Source organism: Ursus maritimus, unplaced genomic scaffold (genome assembly GCF_017311325.1).
Source record: "Ursus maritimus isolate PB19 unplaced genomic scaffold, ASM1731132v1 scaffold_25, whole genome shotgun sequence".
In the NCBI taxonomy this organism is placed as follows: domain Eukaryota; kingdom Metazoa; phylum Chordata; class Mammalia; order Carnivora; family Ursidae; genus Ursus; species Ursus maritimus.
This window is the reverse complement of record NW_024425008.1, coordinates 30,703,210-30,726,391: the sequence shown is the minus strand read 5'-3', so window position 1 is coordinate 30,726,391 and position 23,182 is coordinate 30,703,210. Positions and strand designations below refer to the sequence as shown.

Below are 23,182 nucleotides of genomic sequence, written 5' to 3'. Positions count from 1 at the left end.
AGGTCAGTTTTTCTGTTGCTCCAATCCTCAAACAGGATTCTGGGCAGATGGAAACTGAGTTTTAAATCAAGGGATGTGGCTAGAGCTTCATTTAGTGATTTATGGTCTAGGCCAGGGTTTCCAAAACTGCAAAAGAGCTATTCCTGACCAAGTTCCTTATTAGTCATATGTGTGAAATGGAAACATTGCTTTGTCAGAAATATAGTCCCCCCACCTCCTCCCCAACTGTGTCTATATCAGGTTCTGGAAATAGAGCTGGGTGTTGGGAAAGGGACTTTAGGGAAGAACACTTTACTTCTGGAACTTGCATCACTCTGACAGTCACAATTGTACCAGCACATATGGAAAGGGATCCAGGGGACGTCAGAAAAAGGGTGAACCAGCTTCACATCAACGCTGTCCCCAGAGGTGCTTTTCTATAAATAAATAGATTAAGAATGTTTAAGCTTTCTCATCTGTCCTTTTCTCTATCCAGCATTCGTCCACTCTCTTCTGGTACCCATGCTCCATTTCCTTCCTGGGGAATCCTACACTGTCCTCTCTTCTCCCTCCATGAGATTCCAGCTCAGCCAATGCCACGGCCAGCTCAGGAGGAAGAACATGGCCCAGGTCTAAGCCAATCAGTGCAGCCCATTCTCCGGGGCTCAATGATTGTAGAAGAGGCATCTGATCAATCAGAGCCAATAGAATACCTTGAGGTTTTCCCTAGGGCTTCTGGGAAAAAGACTCCCTCTTTTCCCTTGAACCTCAAATTTGAGAGCTATAGGGCCTGGAACTGCTGCTGTCTCTGGTCACGTGAAAACTGAGTCTTAAGCCAACATAGCGGAGAGCTGAACTGAGCGCATTATTTTAGCCCCGAATCCGGTTGTGTCTGAGGCTGACCCTAATTCTGGATCTTTCAGCCACATGGACCATTAGATTTCTCTGTGGCTAAAGCACCTTGAGACAAATTTTCTGTCTGGCAGCCAAAGAGCCCTAGTTGACAGTGGTTGTTTCAAGGTACATACATAGCTGAAATGGAACGAAGAGAAAGGAGGCAGGGCCAGCCCTAGGCATGGAATTTGCAAGCGCACAGGTGCACAGACAGAAGAGAGCAGCACCAGGATGTGCCCAGAAAGGAAGAGGTTGAGCCCCAGACAGGAAGATTCCCCTGGCAAACACCACCTCTTTAGAATTGAAATTGCTAAAACACCAAACCATTTCCATCAAGTTTAGCCTTTGTTACACCCCACGTTGTACATTTAATGTGATAGTAAATATCACTGCTATACTGAAACCTCTTATTTATACATCATGACTTGTAGTTCTCTATAGTTTACTCCCGTTCCCTATGAATTAATACAGACGTCTACTAATCATGAAATGACTTTTAATTTAATCTGCTTTCCCCCTAGTTGTACAGAGTTAGAGTCCTCCAGAAAAACAGAAATAGTAGGATATATATAACAGAGATTGAGAGACATTTAAAGGAATTTAAAGGAATTGGCTCATGGGCTCTTGAAGGGCAGCAGGCAGGCTGGATCTGGGTCAGAGATGATGTTTCAGTCTTGAGTCCAAAAGCTGGAAACTCAGGCAAATTTTCTAAGCTGTGGTCTTGAGGCAGAATTTCTTCTTTGGGAATTCTCAGCCTTCATTCTTCAGTCCTTCAACTGATTAAATGAGACCCACCAACATTGTGGAAGGTCATTTGCTTTACTTAAAATCAAGTAATTGTAAATGCTAATCACATCTAAAAATACCTTCCCAGAAACATCTGGGCTAGTGTTTGACCAGATAACTGGCACCATAGCCTAGCCAAGTCGACACATAGAATTAACCATCACGCCCTGTGTGAACCACTGTTTCCACCTGCTTGTCCACATATTAGTGAGGGTTCAGCTTCAGATTCTGAAGGCAAGGCCAAGATGGACACTAAAAAGAACATCCCTTTGACAAAACCCAGCAGAGAAGAAAATCCATGATAATCATTTAATTCCGTCTGGAGGAAATGCTTTATTAAAATTCTGTTGATGTTAAAATATGTGAATCCGCTCTTATGTATTAAATCTCCGTTGGTTGACTTTTCACTATTTGCAGAACTCCCCTCCCAGCACTGTCCCAGAAAAGCCCTTGAGCCCTGTTCCAGGGTCCCCAGTGGCTGAAGACATCCCCGGTGTCCTAGCTGAAGGCAGACCAGCCTTGGGAGCTGAGTAAGGCACCTGCAGCAGGAGGGGGCGTTCACCCCGCGAGCGCTGCCTGTGGGAGAGCCTCATCGGAAGCGCACATGAAGACGTTTCACCTGCTCGGTCTGCTAGGAAACCTGACTTGTGGCCCAAATAAGGACAAGTTATTACAAGTCCCTGTCCTGCCAACCAAAGGGCCTCACCCTGCCTTCTGATGGTCTAGAAGACATCTACACGCACTAATAATCCGCGTACTTAATTTATTCACTCCAGTTACCTACTATAGGCTTCGTCTTGGCATCCGGCCTGGGGCTGGGCTCCAGGATGCCTCCCTGAGGCGGCCGCACGTCTGTGGGCATCTAGGCCAAGAGGAAATGGTGGCTGGGCAATAGGCAGGCCCCATCAGTTCACAGTACTGCTCTGCTGGCAGCCTCGAGAGGTTTCTCTGACGGTGTTCTTTAGGCTTCGGTGCCATTATGGCTGATGGCAGGTCAAAGCCTCTGATGATGCCTGCTCACCCCAAATCCGATGTTTCCCAGCCTCCCTTGCGCTTGACTGGCTTTTGGCCAAAGGGATGTGGACGAAAGTGATGTCAGGCACTTAGAGGGCTGGCCCTTAAAAGCATCTCGGCAACCATCCGTCCTGTGTCCCCTGACTAGAGTGAACTTGACATCACAGGCCCAGATGGCGTAACCAATGAGATGTGGGGTGCAGCAGAGCGTTCCCATCTGACCGATGTAGTGCATAAAAGGCAGCATCGGTCAACCCACGGCCATCCTCAGCTCCCAGATGGGGGCTGTTCCTCCCCAGGCCTGCTAAGGATCAGCGACATGGCTCCCAGCCTCCGAGGAAACAGCTGACGGTGACAGGTTGGGAGCAGCGTCCTTGTATCTGAGGCTGCCCAGGACCCACCCTGTACCCGGATCCCTAAGGAGACGCTAAAACTGGTTAAGTTATTAAACCAAAGTGGGTTTTCCTGAAAAGGCGTTCACAGCTTTGAGCTCGTTTAGAAGGAAAGAGGGGATTTCGGGCCCGAAACAGTGTGGGATCCCTTCCACTTCAGTTGAAAATATCCTTGCTGGGGTCCATAAACAGAGTCTTATCTGTTGAGAATTCATGCAACTTAAAGTTCCTTCATTACAGAAAGCCTACCAGGCCTGCCATGTGGTGTGACCCATGAATGTGGGTGGGACTGCTTGGTATTTTCATACTGCTGGAAACAGTGGCCTTGTTGATCTCAGACAGTCCCAGATTAAGCTGATTTCACTATTTTTAATCTCTCCGGAAATAAGCAAAGAAGAGAGGCCTAATTGCAAACAGACTGAACTTTACATAGGAAATATGTAGGTCCCCCGAGGCACCTAGAAAGTGTCTGAAACCCTAACAGCCTCCCCACCACCCCCCACCCCCACTCCCCTCTCCAGAGCATATAAGCCTGCACCCAGGGAGGCCTGGGGCAGCGGGAGGGATTGGAGTCAGGAGTTTAGCCTTGACCTTGGACTGGCCAAACCAGCCCATCCAGCCCCTTGGGCCCAGCGGCAGGGGCTTTGCATGAGAAACAGGAAGACATTTTGCCCACAGCTTGAACCATGGCTTTGGGAAGGCTCTTTGTTCTTTCTTCTCCACTATTTTGGGTTTTCTGGCCCTTCTCTATACTGTGCTTGTCAAATTCCAGGAATGGGGATGATTTCAAACACCACCATCAAGCCTGAGAGGTACACACACACACACTGCAGTCCCATTTGCCACTCAGCCCTGGGATTTGTACCAAGTAGGGCTCAGTAAGAGCTTTATCGCAGTTCACATGGCCCCAGCCTTCCCTACAAACACCAGTGTTCAAGTCCCAGCCAGAACCCTGGGCCTTGCTGGCAGCTGTGCTGCTGGGTCGCTGTGGGAGACAAGACAAGGTCCTGTAGCCTGCTGTGCCTCAGTTTCCCTGCCTGTCAGTTTGGACAACCATGACCACAGTTAATTCTGACCTGTCTGCCTGCTGGTGGGATCAGGCACTGGAGAGGGCGCAGATTTATGGCACGGAAGTCCCAGAATGAGCCAAAGAAGAGAAAGACCAAAATAGATCAGGGGCCGCAGGCCCAGAAAGGCAGCCAGAGGAGATTAGACACGCCGCCTAGAGAACCAACCGATGACTTTATTGAGGGCTCTTTTGCTCATAAACAGCCAGTGTGTTATTTTAACTTCCACGGACCAGGCCGACCCTTGCCTGTGATGGGAAGATGGAGACTGGAGCCGTCCGTGGGCCCTGCTGTTGCCACGGCCGCTCCAGGAGCTGGGGCTCTTCCAAAGGAAATCAGCATGGGGCTCTGGGGCTTGGCGGAATGGATGGACAGATGGACAGTCTTTGAGTGAGAAAGTCATGGTTCTGAGGCAGGGAGGGGTGGCAAGTGTGCCCCCCTCCCCTGCTGCAGCTCTCCTGGTGGCCGTAAGGCTTTGTTTAGGGGGCATTTCTGCTGAGAAGCCCTTCTTCCCTTACTTTTGCTTCTTGGTCTCATGAATCCATGTAGAAGGCAGCAGGCCAGGAGCACAGACATGGAAAGGGTCCAAGAACCGCTACCATGGCTCCCGTCCCTGGGAGTGGCACATCCCCAGCAGTCCCCAGCAACAGCTTTCCCTCTCCCATCCTGAGCCCTCACGTCTCTGTCTCATTACACAGCCCACCTCGCCTTCCCAGCCAGTGCTCCTTTTTCTATTTCCCTCCAGGCGCAGAGCTGCACTGACCGGTCCATTTCAATCCTGATCTCCCACTGGAGAGCTTCAGGCAACAGTGACCCCCGAGTCACATCTGCCAGCAACGTTGTCCAAGGCCAGCACTTGTCTGTTTGTAGATAGGGGCTCACAAATATCTCATTTCAGCACCGAAGACCCTTTCCTCCCTCTCACCATCAGCTCTCAACCACCCATCCATTTCCCGCTCTTCTGTGCCGGAAATGCTCCCAGCCAAGGCGAGCCAGCCAAGCAGGTGTCTGTGGGCTCACAGACCCTCTGAGGATGAGGGTCCCTTCAGTGGCTACCAGATTGCACTCTGACACCAGCCAGCTCCTGGCGTCTGCCACGGCCCTCCCAAGATGGTAGCCTGTGGAGACACAGCCCAAACCCTTGATCCAGGCTCTTCCCGGTCCAGCTCTGTTGGCAGAATGAAGCTCCCTGCAGAGCGAAAGCTGCCTAGACTGTCCATGAGGCACCCATGATAACTGGGCAAACCACCTGTCCGGGGTTGGTCCATGCTTGGGGGCTTACTAGTGGGTCAGAACGAGGGAGGAGACAAGAGGAAGAGGTCTGGAGCAAACGTCAGATTTTTGGACAAATCATTGCTGGTTACATGTTTTTATCTGGAAAAGAGCACACGGGAACTTAAAGTGAAAAAGAAGTGTTTCAAGCCCTCCATGATGGAGCCCCATGCAACTGCTTCTCCAGTCTGCTCTACCACGCCTTCCCCCACGAGCTCCACCCTGGCCAGACCTACAAACCCACCCTGTATCCTGCTCCTTCCATTCCCTTTGCTTACAATATCTATCTAGACTTTGCCTATCTTCTGAGATTCAGCTCCAGCCCTGCCCTCCCCTCTCCCCCCAACCCTCGGCCACACTTCTGGGAAGCCTGGAGCACCCATGTCCTCTCCTTCTCCATTCATGGCTCTTTTTGTCTACTGCACACACAAATAAAGTTTGCCTCTTCACTGATGACTACCACATATGCTCCATTTCAGATGTAATGGCCTTTGTCTCCCTGAGTCTGTATGTCCCCCAACCTTAACCCAGAATGTACGCCCCAAGGATGCCTCCCCAGTGCTCTGAGCACTCTAGGGCCTTAAGCAATACTTACAGATTTGATTGGTGATCCAAAAACATAGTTAAGTGATCACAAAGAGGTATAGCCTGGAAGAACTATAGAAATGTTCAGTGAGCTGTGAGTGTGGGCCCAGGTGGTCCCTTCTTGGGGGCAGTGATGTAACGAGTTTCCCTTTCTGGGCAGTCCCTGGTGGTCCTAGAATCCCACAGAGGCCCATGGAACTAATGGTTGGTTGAACAGCGTCCTGCAATCAAACGAGACCATCAACGCAAAGCCAGAGAGCCAAAGAACGTTAGCTTTACAACCCCAGGTGAGGAGAACGGTATTTACAGACTTGGTGACATGTTTGAAGCAGTGAGTTTCAGAGGCTAATATTTTAAGCTGGACATCCTGAGACCGTGATGTTCTGTTTTTGTTCTCCTCCCCATCCTTCCCTCCCGTAGCCCCTGGAACTTTCCATGCAATTTGGACAAGAGCATGAAACCTCTATTGTTTCTCAATCCTTATTAGTGTTAGGGAAGGATTTAAAAATTGCTTTGTGGAAGGTTGATTGGTGAAGAGTGGAAAACATTCTGAGACCTCAAAAGTACATTTGCCATTACACCAAGCTTCCATCAGAGAATTTCAAAATTCTAGGCAGAGAGGAGGTTCCCTCAGAGAATTCCGAGGGCAATGGGAACGGGAAGAAATACACTAAGTCCTTGCTTGCAGATGGACCCATCGGGGCCCAGAGGTTCCAGACAGTCTAGATCTACCTATTTCAGATCTTTCTTTCTCTGGAGCCCATTTTTATATTGGATAAAAGTTCCTGCGGCCACTCCCTAAACAGAGGATGGGAGCCTAAATCTTTGCTATTTATACACCCCAGAATACAAATGGAGAAATCAGTGTTTTCTCTCCAAGCAATCTAGAAAGTACTAGCCAAAAGACAAATTGCAAACAGCTACACAAGCATCAGGGAAGTCCCGTAGGTCATAAGGGATGGAAAATAACCATGAGACCGTCATGTTGCTCTCCCCAGGGGCCTGGACAGCCACCATGCAGTCTTGCCATCCCCCTTTGGACCTTCTCTCACCTTTCACTTGCTTTGGACGGTGAAGAGTGTTTCTGATTAATCTCCCATCCATCCCCTCCAGACAGGCAACACCTACAAAACAGAGCTCCTCCTGCATGGAAATTAAGTCCAGAACATTCTCTACTGTGTGGGTTTTTTGCTGTTTGTAAGCAAACCTAGATGCTATCCTCAGTCCACCTGACCATGCCGACCAGTTCTATGAACAAGCCACGTCTGGCCAAATGGAAACATCAAACCCTGTGGTAACTTCAGGGGCTAAGCCGGACTTTTAGAAGCTACTGAACAAGAAAAGAGCTGTGCCGTTTTCATGCTGAGAAAAGCAGATAACCCTACCAGCACACACAAAACAATGATCTGGAGTAAACTTGACAATTTTTGTTTTCGCCAAAGTGTAATCCACATACACACACAGCTTTTTTTTTTTCCTTCAGATTACAAAAGTAATCAACGCTCCATGCAAAAAAAACCTTGGGAAATACAGAAAAACACAACTGGAAAACTGTTGATAGTTTTGTTGTATTTCCTTCCAGTGTTTCTCTATGAATTATGACCTATATACCAATACGTAGTATATATTATATTGCATATGATATGTATTATATATTATATAATATTTAATTATATAAATGAAAAGGTTTATAGAATTCTTTACATATAAAACATTCATTCCATATATTCTTACATATTTATTTATAATATATAATATATTTGTATGTTCATATAAAATTTCACATCAAATGTCAGAAATCATCCATTTTGTCTTTTAATTCTTACTCTAAGGTAACTTATTAATTGTAGAAAATATGCTTGAGCCAAAAGAAAGAGGTGAAAATCATGTCTACTGCCACCATGCAGGAAAGACCGTATGCCCTTCCCATTTATTTTAAATATGTACACATAAGCATAAAAAGATATGTCAAATTACACAGAAATAGCATCATGATACGTTTTCTTTCCTTGATATACTGGGATAATACCAGTGAACGTCTTAAACCACTGTATTTTCCTCTCCTTCGTGAGTCATCTCTTGTAATGTCTGCTTCTTGCCAAGGAGACACCATCTGGGACCATGAGCCGCTGCTCAGCCTGGAAGGTCCACGCTGACTTTTCCTGAGTTGCTAGAGGCTTTCTGGAAAGAGGATTCCTCAATTCTAAAATCTTCCTTTTACATAACAAGAACAAAGCCAGGAAATCTAATACTGGGACTTGAAGTCATAGTGCCGCAAAGACAGCAGGTAGCCCGAGGAAGTTTCCTCCAGGTGAGAAGGGACGTGGAAAGCTCTTCCAGGCCAGGAAGAAAAGCAGAGGAGAGAGGGGAAGAAAGGCAGCAGTTAAACAAGGCAGGCCTTTCCTGCCTCCCTCTGTAAGATCATATCTTCAGGATTGGGGTATTAATAACATCTAGACGGAGTTTGAGGGAGATTAAAAAAAAATCTGAGTTGGGGCCCTGCTTTTCTGAGATTATAGTTTGAGGAGATTCCAGTCTTTGGGGTTTATCTGGCACAAACCTAACATAGTGCCATGGGATGGGTTAGAAAAGACCTGGGGGGAAGAGGGGGGCGGTGTGTGCCTGGGGGGCACAGTCAGTTAGGCCTCTGGCTCTTGGTTTCAGCTCAGGTCGTGATCTCAAGGTCATGGGATGGAGCCCCACATTGGGCTCTACGCACAGCACGGAGTCTGCTTGGCGATTCTCTCTCCCTAGCCCTCTGCCCCTCCCCCCATAAGTAAATTAATCTAAAACAACCAAGCAAGCAATGACAGAGGGAAGTGGCAGAGTCTAGGCAAATGGGCATGAGACAGCACCCCTCTTCTCCCAGCTTGCTTGGGTGTCTAGGGAATTCCTGATTCCCTGAGGGGCCAGCTCAGTAACAGAAGTGCTAAGAAAAGGTCTCGGGCTGGGACCCAGAAGCCACAGCTACTACCCTAACTGGTTAGCACACTAGTTTTTGCATGTGGTTCAATGGAACAGTCACTGAGTTCCCACCCCACACAAGGAACACAAAGATGAGGCCTCACTCACCTAAAATGTAGGTGCCGGGGGACTCCCAGTGTGAGAACAATTTCAGACACTCTGCTACTGCCTCGGGCTATCAGGCCTCAGAGAGGTTAGCCTAGGCGTTGTTCCCTCACCCTGTTTTTAGGCCTTTCTCATCTCCCTCGAACCCAGCCACATTCTCTTCTCAATCCTCTATCCCATCCTGCTTTATGCAACCTTTCTTCCGCCCACTGCTTCCACAAGTCTTGGGGTGTTCGTGGTCGTAGCAAGCCAAGGGGAAATGGGGCCAGGCCCTAAGGCTATGGTGAGCAAGTCGGGAAAATGGGACCAGAATAATAACTGGGGTGGAAAATGGATAATAGTAATTGTCATTATTATGTATCCCTTATATAATTAGGCTTACTATGTGCCAGGCACTGGTCTAAGCACTTCACATCTGCGGTATGAGCTCATCCATCTGTGTTAAGTCCTGCATTAACTCGTAACTCACCTGGACGAGCTCATGCCGCAGCTGCAAGGGTAAAGGCAGCCAGGATTCGTCCTCGCAGAGATGAGAAAACCTCCCCAACAACAACAAAAAAGGATTTTATTATTAAAAAAAAGAGCAAGAGAGAGATGAGAAAACCAGCGCGGAAAGGCTAGAGTGATTTGCCCAGGTCGCACAGCTAGTGAGTAGAAGCCAGAGTCTCGGCAGGCTGTCTCTAGACCCTCCTGGTAGGTAACAGTCGGGGACACCAAAGGCTCTGAACTTGAACCTGGGAAGTGGCTGCGTCTGGCATGGGAACACAGGCTGGCCCATAGAGGTCCCAGAGAATCTAAAACTTCCATAACAGCTTTTGGAAGATTTCCCAGCAGGCAGGAGGTCTAGAGTATCTGTGGCTCCTACTTTGTAGCTCTGGAAACTGAGACCCCGGGAGATTAGGGAGGCGGCGTGCCCGCAGTTGCAGGGGTAGCGGCAGGAGAGGAATGTGCACCTGCGTTGCACGCTGTCTGGGGGAGAGCCAGCGTCCAGGAAAGTGCACACGTCCACACCTGCTCGGGCGCTTCTAGGGCGAGGCAGGCGCAGGGGGGCCTTGCTGAGGAATGCAGAGAAGGAAAGCATCTTTTGTCTCACTCCGGTGGCTTTCCAGCAAAGAGCCCAGAGTGCTTTGCAGGCGTCCGTTCACGCGCTTAGCGCCTGAGCTGCGTTCACTGACGGACAAGCCCGTCCGCCCAGCACCCCGGGACTCTGTCTCCACTTGTAGGCGGGCCAGCAGGAGGTCAGAACCAACCAGGGCGTTTCTGCTCTCTTCGTGGGGCCACACGAGCCAGGCGGGCTTGAAGTGAGGGTCCGAGGAGCACCCAGAACCAAATGCCACAGGGGTTAGTAAGAGGCCTGGGAGACGGGCTGCTCCTTGCACTGCTTCGCCTCACTCAAACCCGAAACTGAATACCAGGTGGAGGAGCCAGGTGTGGTCCTCCGTGTGTCCCAGGTGAGGAAACTGAGGCTCAAGGTCGCAGCTAGAAAATCACATTTCAGGAACCTCGAACTAAATCTCCTGGCCCCTATTCCAGTTCTATCTTCCCGTATACCATGCGGTCTTGAGCGCCCACGGCATTTAAAATACCAAGCAGAAGAGGGACTTTCGGGCCTAAATCAGGCCGGCCCCAGGGAGCCCACTCGGGGACAGACTGTCTGCCTAGTGATGGGTGTATCGGGGCCTGCCTCGACGCTGCATAGACCTGCAGCTTCCCTGTGTACAGCCCCCCATTGCCCTGCTCCCCTGCCCAGTCCTCTTCACGTGAACTTGACCCCTTCACGCATGTCACTTCCGATCCTTGATGTGTCTTCTCCTGCCCTTTCACCATGTCCCCTCTCAGGATGAAACCATGACTGTCTTGCACAAGGAAAATGAAGCTGCCCTCCCCATTTGTCCTACTTCCCCTCCCTACCACTCTAAACCCCGTCATCCTCCACTCTGGGCCTTGCATGAATCCCTGCGTCCCGTATTCACGGGCATGGCTTCGGCCTTGGTGTCCCCCCCCCTACTCTCCCATGGGCTGAGGTACCTTTGTGCTTATTTTGCCCAAGGAGAGGAAGCTGTGTTAGACGCCATATATACGCGAAGTCACTGGAGTCACGCCAACAGCCTCCGGGTCGGGCTAGGCTGTGATGGTGACAGCTCCAAAGCCTCAGCCAGGTCCCCCTGGGTCAGTGTCAATGTGCCAAAGGCCCTCTGCAGCGCCCCATGCCAGGCCGGTTGGGCTTTGGCTGTGTTTGCAGAAGCCGAGGCTTTGAGCATGTCTGGCTTCTCCCGGTTCCCCCAGTCGTGCTCACCCACCCGGCACAAACCCCCTCTTCCACCTCCTTTGTGATGTGAGGGCTACTGGCTCCGTTTCTCCATGCCCGGCTCTGTGCGAAGCACTCACCATGCTGTGTCTCGTTAATCCGCGTCATAACCTTACGGATCTTTTTATCTGCATTTTACAGATAAGAAAACTGAGACTCAGAGAGAGAAAATAACTTGCCCAAGATTACATAGCAAGTAAGTGGTAGGGGCCAGATTTTAACCAACACGCTCTTAACCACAGAGCTTCATTGCCTCGTTCGGTCCCTGTGGGACAGTCAGCGGACCATCCTCAGGGCCCCCATCTCCTCCTGGAGTTCCGCCTCAGCTCTCTGACAACACCCTCCACCCCCACCATTTATGCTCGTGAGGCCTGAGCCAAATCTGAGTCCGCTGAGCTCCATCGAAGAATGGACTGTTGTTTGAAGTAGAAAAAACTGGGGAGAGGGGTGATGACCCATTTTACTCTTCTCTTGGGTAACTATTTAAGTGAGAGCCTTCCATGGTCCCTGTCCCTGTTCTAGGTCCCAGATGAAATCAACAAAAAGCCCCGCCCTCTTGGAGTATCCAGTTTTATTAATCACATAGCAGGGCATAGAAAGACAAGGGCTAAGAAGAAAGATAAATCTGGGCAGAAGGGGCAGGAGTCCTGGTGGGTGTGCGGGCTGCTTCTCTGCGCAGGGGAGGAAAGGCCTGAGGCCTCTGCTTCCCACGGGACTGGTCTTGCCCTGAAGGCAAAGCATGGCGGTGAGGCTGTGTTTCAGGGGACGGAGGGCTAAGAGGCTGGGCCTCCCCGCTCTGCCAGTGGTGACATGGAAGCCTAGATCCAGAAAAGGGGAGGGACATCTGGAGCTCTAAGTCCTGGTGTAGAGAAAGGCCTTGCTGAACATGACAGAGTGCTGGATTCTCTCCCATGACCAGTGAGTGAAGGAGCCCTTTATGAAATCTGGACCCTGGGCTAGCTGTCTCCGGGCCCGCCCCCTCTCCTCTCTGCCTCTGTCCCCTCCTCTTCTGATTAGTTTCCGCCCAAACTACGCAGAATAATTTTACTGAAACCTAAAGATTATAATCAGAAAAATAAATGTGTTAGCCAAAAAAATCATACACTGCATTTCAAAATCAAATACAAATAATTTTAAAACGCCGTGGTGGGAGGGAGAAGGAAATGAACATTCACTGACTGCGTCCTGAGTCCCAGTTCCTTTACACCTATTATCTCATTTAAACTAACCCTCATTGCAAACTTGTGACAACTAGGCATTGTTGTGCCTGTTTTGTAAGTTAAAAAAAAAAAAGATTTTAAAAGTAAGTTTACCACAGTTACATAAATAACAACGTTGGATTTTTAACCCAGATGTGTCTGACCGCAGAGTCTGTATTATTTCTGTTTCCCCATCAAGCACCAGCTTAGCCATTTATGCGGAGAGAGTAACCTTGGGTGAACTACTTAGCCACCCATTGCCTCAGTTTCCCATCTGTAAAATGGGTTCGATGCTGATAGCTAACGTACCCATCTACCTCACAGTTCTGTTCCAGTGGTCCCATGAGCTCATGGGTAAAAAAGGCCTTGAGAACTTTGAAGCACTGTGAACATACAGCGCTAACCCTCACCTTGAACGTGGAAGTCATTACGGCTTCTCTACTATCTAACCTTGATGGTATCCGGTGGTACATGCAACTCAGCCAATCTAGTGCATTTTCCACATTCCTGTTCACACGGGCTCATCTCTGACTTCTGGATCCACCCTGGATCACCTGTGTTGGTCTCCTCCCACAGGTAAGTCCTTCCTCTTCCACAGCAGTCCCTTAGCCATGTCCTGACTGCTGAGCTGCACGTATTCCACAGTGGTCTTCCCGCTGGGACCCCAAGAGAGCAGTCCGTGGACACTCCTTTCCAGAAGGGGATGGTGATGTCCAACAACCGGCTTTCCAAGTGTACAACTCACATGACTGTCGGTTGATCATTTCCCTTACCATAATAAGACAACCAGGAAACAACAAAGAGGTATTTCAGAACTTCACTCATTTGTCAATGACAGGAGCAAGTGCTGAACTGGATCATTATTTTTGGATATTGGGAAAATACTGGCTCTAGTCCTTGTGTTATTCGCAATGTCACCGCTACAGACCTGATATGCTTTCATATTTAATCTACCTTGTTAGTATTTTCTCTATCACTTTCTTAAGTCTAGACAATCAACAAAACCATAAATCAAGCCCTGATTTGTAGAGTTCGCCAATATCTATGGCATCGATATTCTCACCATGGCCGATTTCCAAACACCCAATATGAGATGACGGAATGTGGAGTTGGGAGAGATGCACAGTGGCGTACAACTCTGTGGTATCCCCACCACACGGATGTAGGAGACACGTAACTCAGAAGCATGGAGAATGGTAAACTGAAGCCAAATAATTAGGATGTGATCTCTTTTTAGTATTTATTACCGTTGTTTTAATATAATGTCTTCAATTGTAGGTTTATATAATTTCATTTTCATGATGTGTTGAACAACCGGCTCCCAAAATTCCTGAAAATTTAACACTCAGCCAACACAAGGCAGCTCCAGCACACCGCTGTCCCTTCCCCTCTTCCTATTAGCCCCCACCGGCCTCAGGCCATAGGACAGCCACACTCTTTGTTGGATGACTCCAGCTCGTCCAGGTCCACCTAAATCAAGAGGACATTATTCAACATTCAGCTTCTCCAAATAAGCAATGTCGACGGCTTCAGTCCAGTGGAGTGACTTAATGATCTGTTTCCTTCAATAAACTGTGATTTCTGACTTTAATTCAGATACCTAAGTGTCGTTGTAAGCTGCGAGTGAGGCCCAAAGGCGTCCATGATGTAATATACTAGGTTTATACTTGGCAAGCGAACGACTTTGTGAGAAATGGATTTTCTTAGGCCGATTTTAGGAAGTTTGGGGTGTTTTTTTAAGAGTTAAGCCAAGGCAAAAAATAACCCTTGCAACATATCACTTCACAGCTGGTCAGCCTGGGAGAAACTATTCTGGGATATCCAAGCTAAGGTGCCTCTTTAAGCTCCAGGCAAACTGGAATCAGGATGTGGGGTTTCTATTCCTGTCTGTGTCGAGGACTTGGTATGTTAGCCCTGGCCAGTTGTTTCCCTGGCTGGTGCCTCAGTTTACCCCGTGGTGCAATCAAGTTAACTGCCTTCACCAAGGACATTAGACTTGAGCTCCGGAAAGTAAGAAAGATAGTCACTAGGGTTTGCTGGAGGGTTTGGGGTATTCCCTGGAGGAGTCCTAAATCAGTGTAGACTCTAGGAAAAGCTAAGTTTTAGGTGACCTCTTACAGGAAATGACAAATGAGCAAGGTTTACCAGAAAGCAGCGGGAAGACGACTAGAAGGAGGGGGACTCCAAGCAACATCGGGGGAAATGTTGGGCTGGGGGCTTGAGTAAATTGCGTTCAGTGTTCACATCTCTGGGGCAGCGTGTGGGCAAAGGATGAGTTAGTCACAGAACAGAGTAGGTGAGATGGGGTTAGTGGTGCCTTCTTCTGGGTTTCATGAGTGTTTCCTGAGTAGGAAAGGAACGTGATCAGAGTTCGGATTTTGAGACCCACGTGGAAGAGGACTAGGGACTTGGCAAACTTGGAGGCACTACCAGCCTCAGAAACACTCCTGTAGATCGTGTCCCAGGCTGCTGTAAATAGCCTCTGTCCCGTTCATCGTGAGCTCTTGTGGAAGAAACCTCTTCCCCTGCTTAAAGCGCGAGCAGCCCACTGGATGAAGAAGCATCACTGAATTCTTCACAACTCCTTTCCATGCCTCGGACTTCTGTCAGCGCTCTTCCTGCCAGCCACCTAGGAGGAGGGGACACGATCCTAATTTTCACATGAGAGCAACTGAGACCTACAGATGTTGAACGACCTACTCCAGATCCCAACTGAGGCTCAGACTCATCAAGCGACCACAAACCATGAACCTCACCTATGCCAATCTGTCTCTATCAATCCCGACGAGCAAGTTCGGTCTTCCCATCCGCAGGCCAGACGCTTTTTGCAATAGAAAGCTGTTTGATCTCGAGAAAAACTGAAAGGCCAGCTCCAGTTGTCGAACACTACAAGCTGGAGAGAGTCTCTTCCAAAAGTTCTGTGGGAAGCCCAAGGAGTCTCAATTCCAAAGCCAGCCAAAATATGGATTTCCTCTATAAAGAGACAGTCCCTCCCTGTTTAGAACATACCCTTCCTCATTAGGCTAGTTCCATGTTTTGTAATAACTTTTGCTTACACCACAAAATTGTCATAGATTATGGAAACACACAGGCCTTGGAAGAAAAGGTCCCAAGGCCCCTGGAAGTCATTATTCCCTCCTTTAGCAATTGCTGAGTTAAGCACCAAAAATATGGTTCCCATCTTGCTCCCCCCCCCAAACATACACACACACTCACACACACAATCTGCTGGACATATGTTCAGAAGAAAGCAGGGATGTGGGGGTGGGAGAAGAAGATTCACATGTCATGAGTCAAGAGCTTAAGCATTTGAAAAGAAAAAGTGGGAGAGGGTGGGGAGTTTGCAGCCCTAGAAATGGAATATCCGAAGGATTTATTGCCTTTGAGTATCTCACAAGGCATTTTTTTATATAAAAATCTGTAGCTTATGGCTTTTTTTTCCTTTTTTTTTTTTCTTTTCTTTCTTTCTTTTTTTTTTTTTTTTTTTTTTTTGGTATAGGGCAGTAAACAAGAGTTCTGAAAGGGGAAGGAAGCCAGGAGAAAGCCAGCTCCATTAGTCACGCAGCTGCATATCCTGTCACAAAGGACCCCAGTTGAGTAATCGCCCAAAATATGCCTGTTATTTTTTTTTTCTGTCAGAAAAAAATGGGGCTTGCCAAAATGTACTGTAAAAAAGAAAAAAATCTGGTCTGTCAGCCCCAGAGGGGGAAATGAAAAGAAAGAAGAAACAGGCGTAACTTCTCAGCACTCTCTGACCCTCTCCCAACTTATCCTTAAAAGAAAACGCCTTCAGACTCCTCACGGCAATGGAGCCCTTCTTGAGAAAAGCTGGCTCTGTGAGGTGTTCCAGGTGTCAGGGTCCCTGCGGGCTGTGGTGCCGAGAGGTGGCAAAGGGGCCGGCGGGGAGGGGAGCAGTGGGAGAGGGTGGCGGGATGACAGGGCAAATGAACAGAAAGGGGATCAGAATACTGACCCAGTGCTTTGATGGACTTTAAGTGGGTGAGCGCATGGTCCCATAGGGAACCTGTGGCAGCCGTATCACTTCTGAGGTGGCATGAGCCTGCCGGCGACTGAGCATTCTGACGGCCTCAGCAAGACCACCATCGTCTCAGGCCTCAGGCTGTTTGGGCCACAGATTGAACGACAAGAGTTTGTGTGGAAGGACATCTGACTCTGGGGAGGTCTGACGAACAGGAGCAAAGGAAGGACCGGAGCTGCCCACAGTCTCAGGTGTGCTCCTGGTTGGCTTTCCAAAAGCGTGGCACAGCAAACAGAGGTGTTGTAAAGCCTGGCTCAGCCACGGCCTCTGGCCCAAGCTCTCGGTCCCAGGACACAAAGGATGGCCAATCTGAACACAGAGCACTCTTGGAAAGACAATTTCCCTCCGGCTCACATTCTGATCCCGTCAGAGTTGTCCACGGGGAAGCAGGCTTCTCCCTAAGAAACAGAACCCAGCCCTAAGAGGAGGAACAAGTCCGAAGCACTATCCCTTTTGCTCTGGGCTCTCTAGAGCCTGTCCTAGAGACGGCCCAGCCCTGCCTCAGCTCCAAGGGTCAGGCTACGAGAAGACCCTTTCCAGGAGCTCCTCCACTGATCAGCACCCTCACATTCGGCTGTTTGGCAATTCTAGGCCAAGGGAACTCCAGCCCAAGGACCACGCCAGTGCCCCTGCCGATTGCTGCAGGAAGGGCCTTCAAGGCCCTTGAGCCCTGCCCATCCTGTCAGAGGCACTGTCTCAAAGCCAGTCCTGAGCTTCAAGACTCGGCCCTGTCCTCTGCTTCCCCTGGGAGAGCTACTTGACACCTAAAGCCAGCCACAGGACGCTTATAAAGAGACAGGCATGGCTTCCTGCGGAGAACTGGCCTGTAAGTTGGAAGAGGAGATTCTCCTCCTGGTTCCATTGCTGATCTGCTGAGGAATATCAGGCAACTCAAGTGAACTCTCTCCTCTCTGTAAGATTCATCAGCCATGAATCAGAGCCTCTATCTGCCTGCAGTGTGCAAGGTCCTGGGAATCCAGTGGTGAATAACACAGATAGAATCCCTTTCTTCATGTGAGACCCAGCAACCTTTCCCATACCTTCTGCAGCACATGACTGTGATTCCTGAAACCAGCTCCTCGGGTGGGTGGTCTGGGGGTGGGAGGATGTGATAGGAATAAATATAACAACAAATAAACACATACGCTGTGATTTTAAAGAAAGAAACATAAACAACCAAACACGAATACTAGCATTTCCGAAGTGCTTGTCGATAGGGGACAGCCCTTGAGCCGCCCGAACGTAACGAAAATTCTACCAGAGCATCTGGAGTTCACTCTGTTCCACATTCCAGCTTATTGGGAAACGTCAAGGACTGAGACCAGCTTATGACGCACAAACTCCATGAATGTCTGTGTGCGTCTAGTTCATATGAAACCCCAGGTACTGCACTGACCCGTGGGGACTCTCCTTCCTCATCCCATAAGTCCTCTTGAAGGACCTGTGAGGGCTGTTGTCTTCCTCAGGGCTCAGCCCTCTTCTCGAGGCCAGGTCCTTCATATAAACCATGAGTTGAAATCAGAAATGTCAGCACCAACCCAAGCCCATTGACCAACATAATACCACCCGAGGCTGACGGGCCTGTCCCAGGAACACAGGGGTGATGTTATTATCCCCCAAATTGCAGGTGAACGAGTTCTCTGGAAGTGCCCACCCCCACACGGACTTCCCTTTGTGGTAGCAGTGACATCTGAGCCACCAAGTGTGGGGCCACCATTTAGCTTCACCCCCCTTCCTGTGCTCCAGAAGGGGATTGAGGGCAGGTCCTCACAACAGAGAAGGCCCCACTTCCTCCAAGTTCCTGACAACATTTCTCAGCCGCATTGGGCCTTGCAAGCCAGGTGATGGTGTCTTTCTCAGCCCCTGTTCTTCCCTCATTAGCCCTTTGATGTTTCTAAGCCGACAAGGTCAGCATCTTCCAGGCCGAGGAGAACACACCAGCCAAGCATACCTTCTAAGCAGCTCATTAAGGGGCCATGTGGTCTCTGGTCAGAGGAGAGTCTAAGGGGCTTACTGAAATGAGTCACTGGTTCTGTCCCCGTCCTTGGGGGGGAGGGGGGTCCACCCTGTCAGCCAAAGGCTTTCAACAGAAGGGTGCAGAGGGGAGAGCCAAGAGAGAGAAAGAGGCTCTAGTGCCCCACAAACTGCATCTCAAATGAAGTAAGAGATGGGTGGGCTCCTTCCATCCATCATTCTGGTGAGAGGCAAGCACGAGAGGAAGTCTCACGAGGCCCTCAAAGTCCACCCACAAGACTGTTACTTGGTGCCTTTGGCCCAGACTGGCGGGGGTTGGGGGGGAGTTGTAACAAGAGCCTCCGAGTGTGTGAAGAGTCAGTGGCCTGACAAAGCACTTACTGACCAAGAAAAAATTAACTTCAGGTGCAGCAGGAAAGGTCTGGTACCAAGAATGTCTGGGGTTTTGAGACACTGGAAAAGATTGCCTAATAATGTAATGGGCTCCCTTCCCTGGAAATATCTGAAAATAGGATAAGTGCTCTCCCGTCCTGGATGGGTCAGCATTGCCTTGAAGTACGGGGATGGTAACATCGACCCACGGAGAGAGCTTGCAAAGAACTTTGAGTCTATGACATGGTGGAATTCTTTCACTGTGGTAAAATATGCTAACACTAGATTTGTCATCCTCAGCATGCTGAAGGGTGCGGGTCGGTGGCACGGCGAACATTCTGTGCGACCATAAGCACCATCCGTCCACAGGACTTTTCACCTTCTCAAACTCTGTGCTCCTCAAACACAAACTCCCCTTCTCTCTCTCCCCAGCCTCTGGCAGCCACCATTCCGCCCTCTGTCTCTGTCAGTTTGACTACGCTATGCACCTCATATGAGTGGAATCACCCAACATTGGTCTTTTTTGTGTGACTGGTTTATTTCACTTCGCATAATACCTTCTTCAAGGTTCAGCCATGTGGTAGCATGTGTCCTAACTTCATTCCTTTTAGGGCTCCTGTTATATGTGTGTGTGTGTGTGTGTGTGTGTGTGTGTGTGTGTGTGTGTATAAAATCTCCCCACAGGGGATATATTCTAAGACTCCCAATGGATGCCTGAAACCACGGATAGTACTGGACTCTATATATAGTGTGTTTTTCCCTATACATACATACCTAGGATAAAGTTTAATTTCTAAATTAGGGATAGTAAGAGAATAATAACAACTAAAATTAAAATAGAACAATTTTTATGATATACTGTAATAAAATTGATGTGACTATGGTCTCTCTCTCAAAGATCTTACTATACTATACTCACCGCTCCTGTGATGATGTGAGATGATAAAACGCCTATGTGATGAGATGAGGGGAGGGGATGACGTAGGCGCCGAGATGCAGCGTTAGGCTCCTACTGACCTTCCGAAGATACATCGGGAGGATCGTGTGTTTCCAGCAATGGACCACAGGTGACCGAAACTGGGGAAAACAAAACAGCAGATAAGGGAGACTACGGTACCACATTTTATCTGTTCACCTGTCATGGACATTTGGGTTGTTTCTACTTGCTGGCTATCGTGAATAACACTACTCCGAACACGGACGTACAAATACCTGCTCGAGTCCCTGCTTTCAGTTCTTTTGGGTACATACCCAGGAGTGGAACTGCACAAAGAAAAATTTTAAGACAAAAGCGGGGGTGCCTGGGTGGCTCAGTCGGTTAAGCGTCTGCCTTCGGCTCAGGTCATGATCCCGGGGGTCCTGGGACGGAGCCCCTGCTCAGTAGGGAGTCTGCTTCTCCTTCTCCCTCTGTTGCTCCCCACCCCCACCCTGCTTGTGCTCTCTCTCTCAAATAAATAAAATCTTAAACAAACAAACAAAAAAGACAAAAGCATCGTGCCCAAGAGAGATGTCAATGAGCTCATATTGCAATCCTGTATAGAGAACAAACACTCTAAAAAATTGAGCTACAATAAGGCTTTGGGTAAGAGGGCAAAGGAAGCATGGAAGGCAAAGCCAGCAGGCTCCTGGATCAATCAGGGAAGGCTTCACAGAGGAGACAAATTTGAACTGCATTCTAATCAATGACTAGGAGTTTGCCTGATAGAAAAGAAATGGAGGAGGACAGGGGGAAAAAAAACAACTCTTTTTTAAAAAGAGTAGACAAATGAACATGTCCTTTGACCCAGCAAGTGCGTTCGGAGGAATTTCCCTGCAGATATCCTCGTACATGTCCACCCAAGGCAGATGTCCGAAGATCCTCACTACAGCCGTGTTTGGAAGATTCGAAACTGGAAGCAGCCTTGGAGCCCATTACTAGGAGACTGGTTAAATAAACCCTAGTGCAGCCATAGCACGAATTAATACGCAACCGTTAAAAAGAACGAAGGGGGTCTCCGTGTGCTGATATGGCAAGAAGTCCAGACTTGGGGCGCCTGGGTGGCACAGCGGTTGGGCGTCTGCCTTCGGCTCAGGGCGTGATCCTGGCGTTATGGGATCGAGCCCCACATCAGGCTCCTCCGCTGGGAGCCTGCTTCTTCCTCTCCCACTCCCCCTGCTTGTGTTCCCTCTCTCGCTGGCTGTCTCTATCTCTGTGGAATAAATAAATAAAATCTTTAAAAAAAAATAAAAGATTTAAAAAAAAAAAAAAAGAAGTCCAGACTTATTTTTATTTAAAAAAAAAAAGATGTCAGTATATACCCAAATTCTTTCCCTGGAAGGATACACAAACTGTTAAGAATTATTACCTTGGGGAGGAACAACTGTGGTTTGAGGGAGGAAAAACTTAAGTTTCATGTGATACCTCTATGCTTTTTTTTTTTTTTTCAGTCATGTGCCCGTATTGCATTAAAAGAAATGTTAACAGGACTCTCAGGGTGATAGGATTATGGGGCATTTGTATTCTTCATGCTTTCCTTATTTAAAAGATTTTAAAGAGGAAAGCAGCTCTTTTTCGGGATGGTTTTCGTCTCAATGGTTCCTGGAGGCAAGAGGACGGAGTAGATACTTAAAGGGCCAGGCTTCTAAGGGCTTTGGCTTAGAAGTTTGCCAGGATTCCTTTCAAGACAAAACGATGTTCTCACATTCTGGAGAGAGAAACTGAGGAGCAGTGATAAGAGAAGCAGATCACAAGTCCAGGGCAAGGAAAGCATGGAGCCAAGGCAGCCCCCCCCCCCAATGCCTGCCCCGTCATCTCGGGGCCCTAGGGGAGCCCCACCTGCTCTGCGGGGTCTGCAGCCCTCGCGGGACAGAGACCCAGCCACACAGGGTTAACGCTGGGGCTGTGCTTCACTGAGCCTGGCAGAGAAGGCGAGCAGGGGGCGAGCGGAGGGGCCGGCCCAGCCCGGCTCCAGGCAGCATTAATAAAACGCAGGTGTTTTTACAGTCGCACCACAGAGCAGGGAAGAGCCTCAAGTGCAGCGAGCATATAGAGACGTCGAAACAAGAGCCGAGTGTGGCGGAGAAAAATGTGCCTGCGAATAATGAGAAAGCATTTTGGAAAGGGGGCTGGCTTTGGGGTTAAGAGGAATGCAGCAGTTTCTGGCACCGGCCTACGAGAGAGAGAGAGAGAGAGAGAGAGAGAGAGAGAGAGCGCGCGCGCGCAAGCGAGCACGCGCACTCCTGTCTCCTGCCCACACAAAGGCAGGCGCACACATCCACCCCACCATCACCACCGCCACCACCAACCTTCTTCCCGGAAACACCTCCGACAATGCAACTTTGGCCTTTGACCAGGGGTTGGCTCTGCCATTTCCCCCGGCCACTGTGGTCGGCCTTCTCTCGCCTGCCTTCCTTTCTCTGGACCCACATATCTCCTCTTTTTCCATCATCTTTCCCTTTGTCTGTGGGGCCTTCAGTGGACTGTATCCCCAGTTGGCCTGCCCAGATTTCTTCATCCCCCTCGGCTCTGCTTCCAAGCAGGCATTTTGTGAGGCTGGCTCCCACCCCCCTTTCCCAAGCCCCTCCTTCCCTGCAGCTGGGGAGGAGGCAAGAACAAAATGGTGCCTCTGCACTGGGCTTCTAGAAGCCCATGGAGCTGGCTTGTGTACCCCAGCTCCTGCTGCTTCAGCCCTGCTGAAATGCTCCAGTCAGTTAATTTAATCTGGAGACTAAAGCTGATTAGTGCAGAGAGAGGCATGACAAAGCGGGACAGGGAAGCCTCCCTCCTCTCGGCCACCCCAGGGGCAGGACAGGAACTTGGAGGTGGGCAGAAGCTCTGTGGGAGCTGGGCCTGGTCCTTTGCCACTCCTCCCTCACATCTCTCAAGGGTAGGGAGTGGCAGACAGAAAAATCCTTGCTTTGCTCTTGCCTTCCAGGGGCTTTCAGCTTGCCCGGAGTTAAAAGAGTTTACAGTGAGTCATTTCTGTGATTTATTCAGTTGACTCCTTGTCCGAGACCTAGTGTAGGTCTGCAATTGTGAGCACGTTGTTCTAACACAGGGAAAGGCTTTGGGAGGTCCTGGCAGCCCCCTGAGGCCCTGAGAGGCCCAAGGTGGGTTGGCGTCTGGGTGGGAGGTGCAGGTGGGGGTGGAAGGCCTGCAAATGGACACGGGTTCTGGATTCCCGTGATGAGGGAGGGACTGGGGAGATGTGTGGAGGGCTCAGAAAAGGCCTGTCACTGGCTGCTAGGCTCAC

The 23,182-nt window shown here is 49.3% G+C and overlaps 1 long non-coding RNA gene across 1 annotated transcript; it reads right to left on the bottom strand.

The window, feature by feature from the left end:
* Positions 1-12,641: 12,641 nt before the first annotated feature.
* On the bottom strand, positions 12,642-22,512 carry LOC103671724. The gene is made up of 3 exons (XR_571039.2): positions 22,236-22,512; positions 19,870-20,027; positions 12,642-17,002 (listed from the first exon to the last, which is right to left on the bottom strand). It is a non-coding gene; the product is annotated as an uncharacterized LOC103671724 (long non-coding RNA).
* Positions 22,513-23,182: the final 670 nt, after the last annotated feature.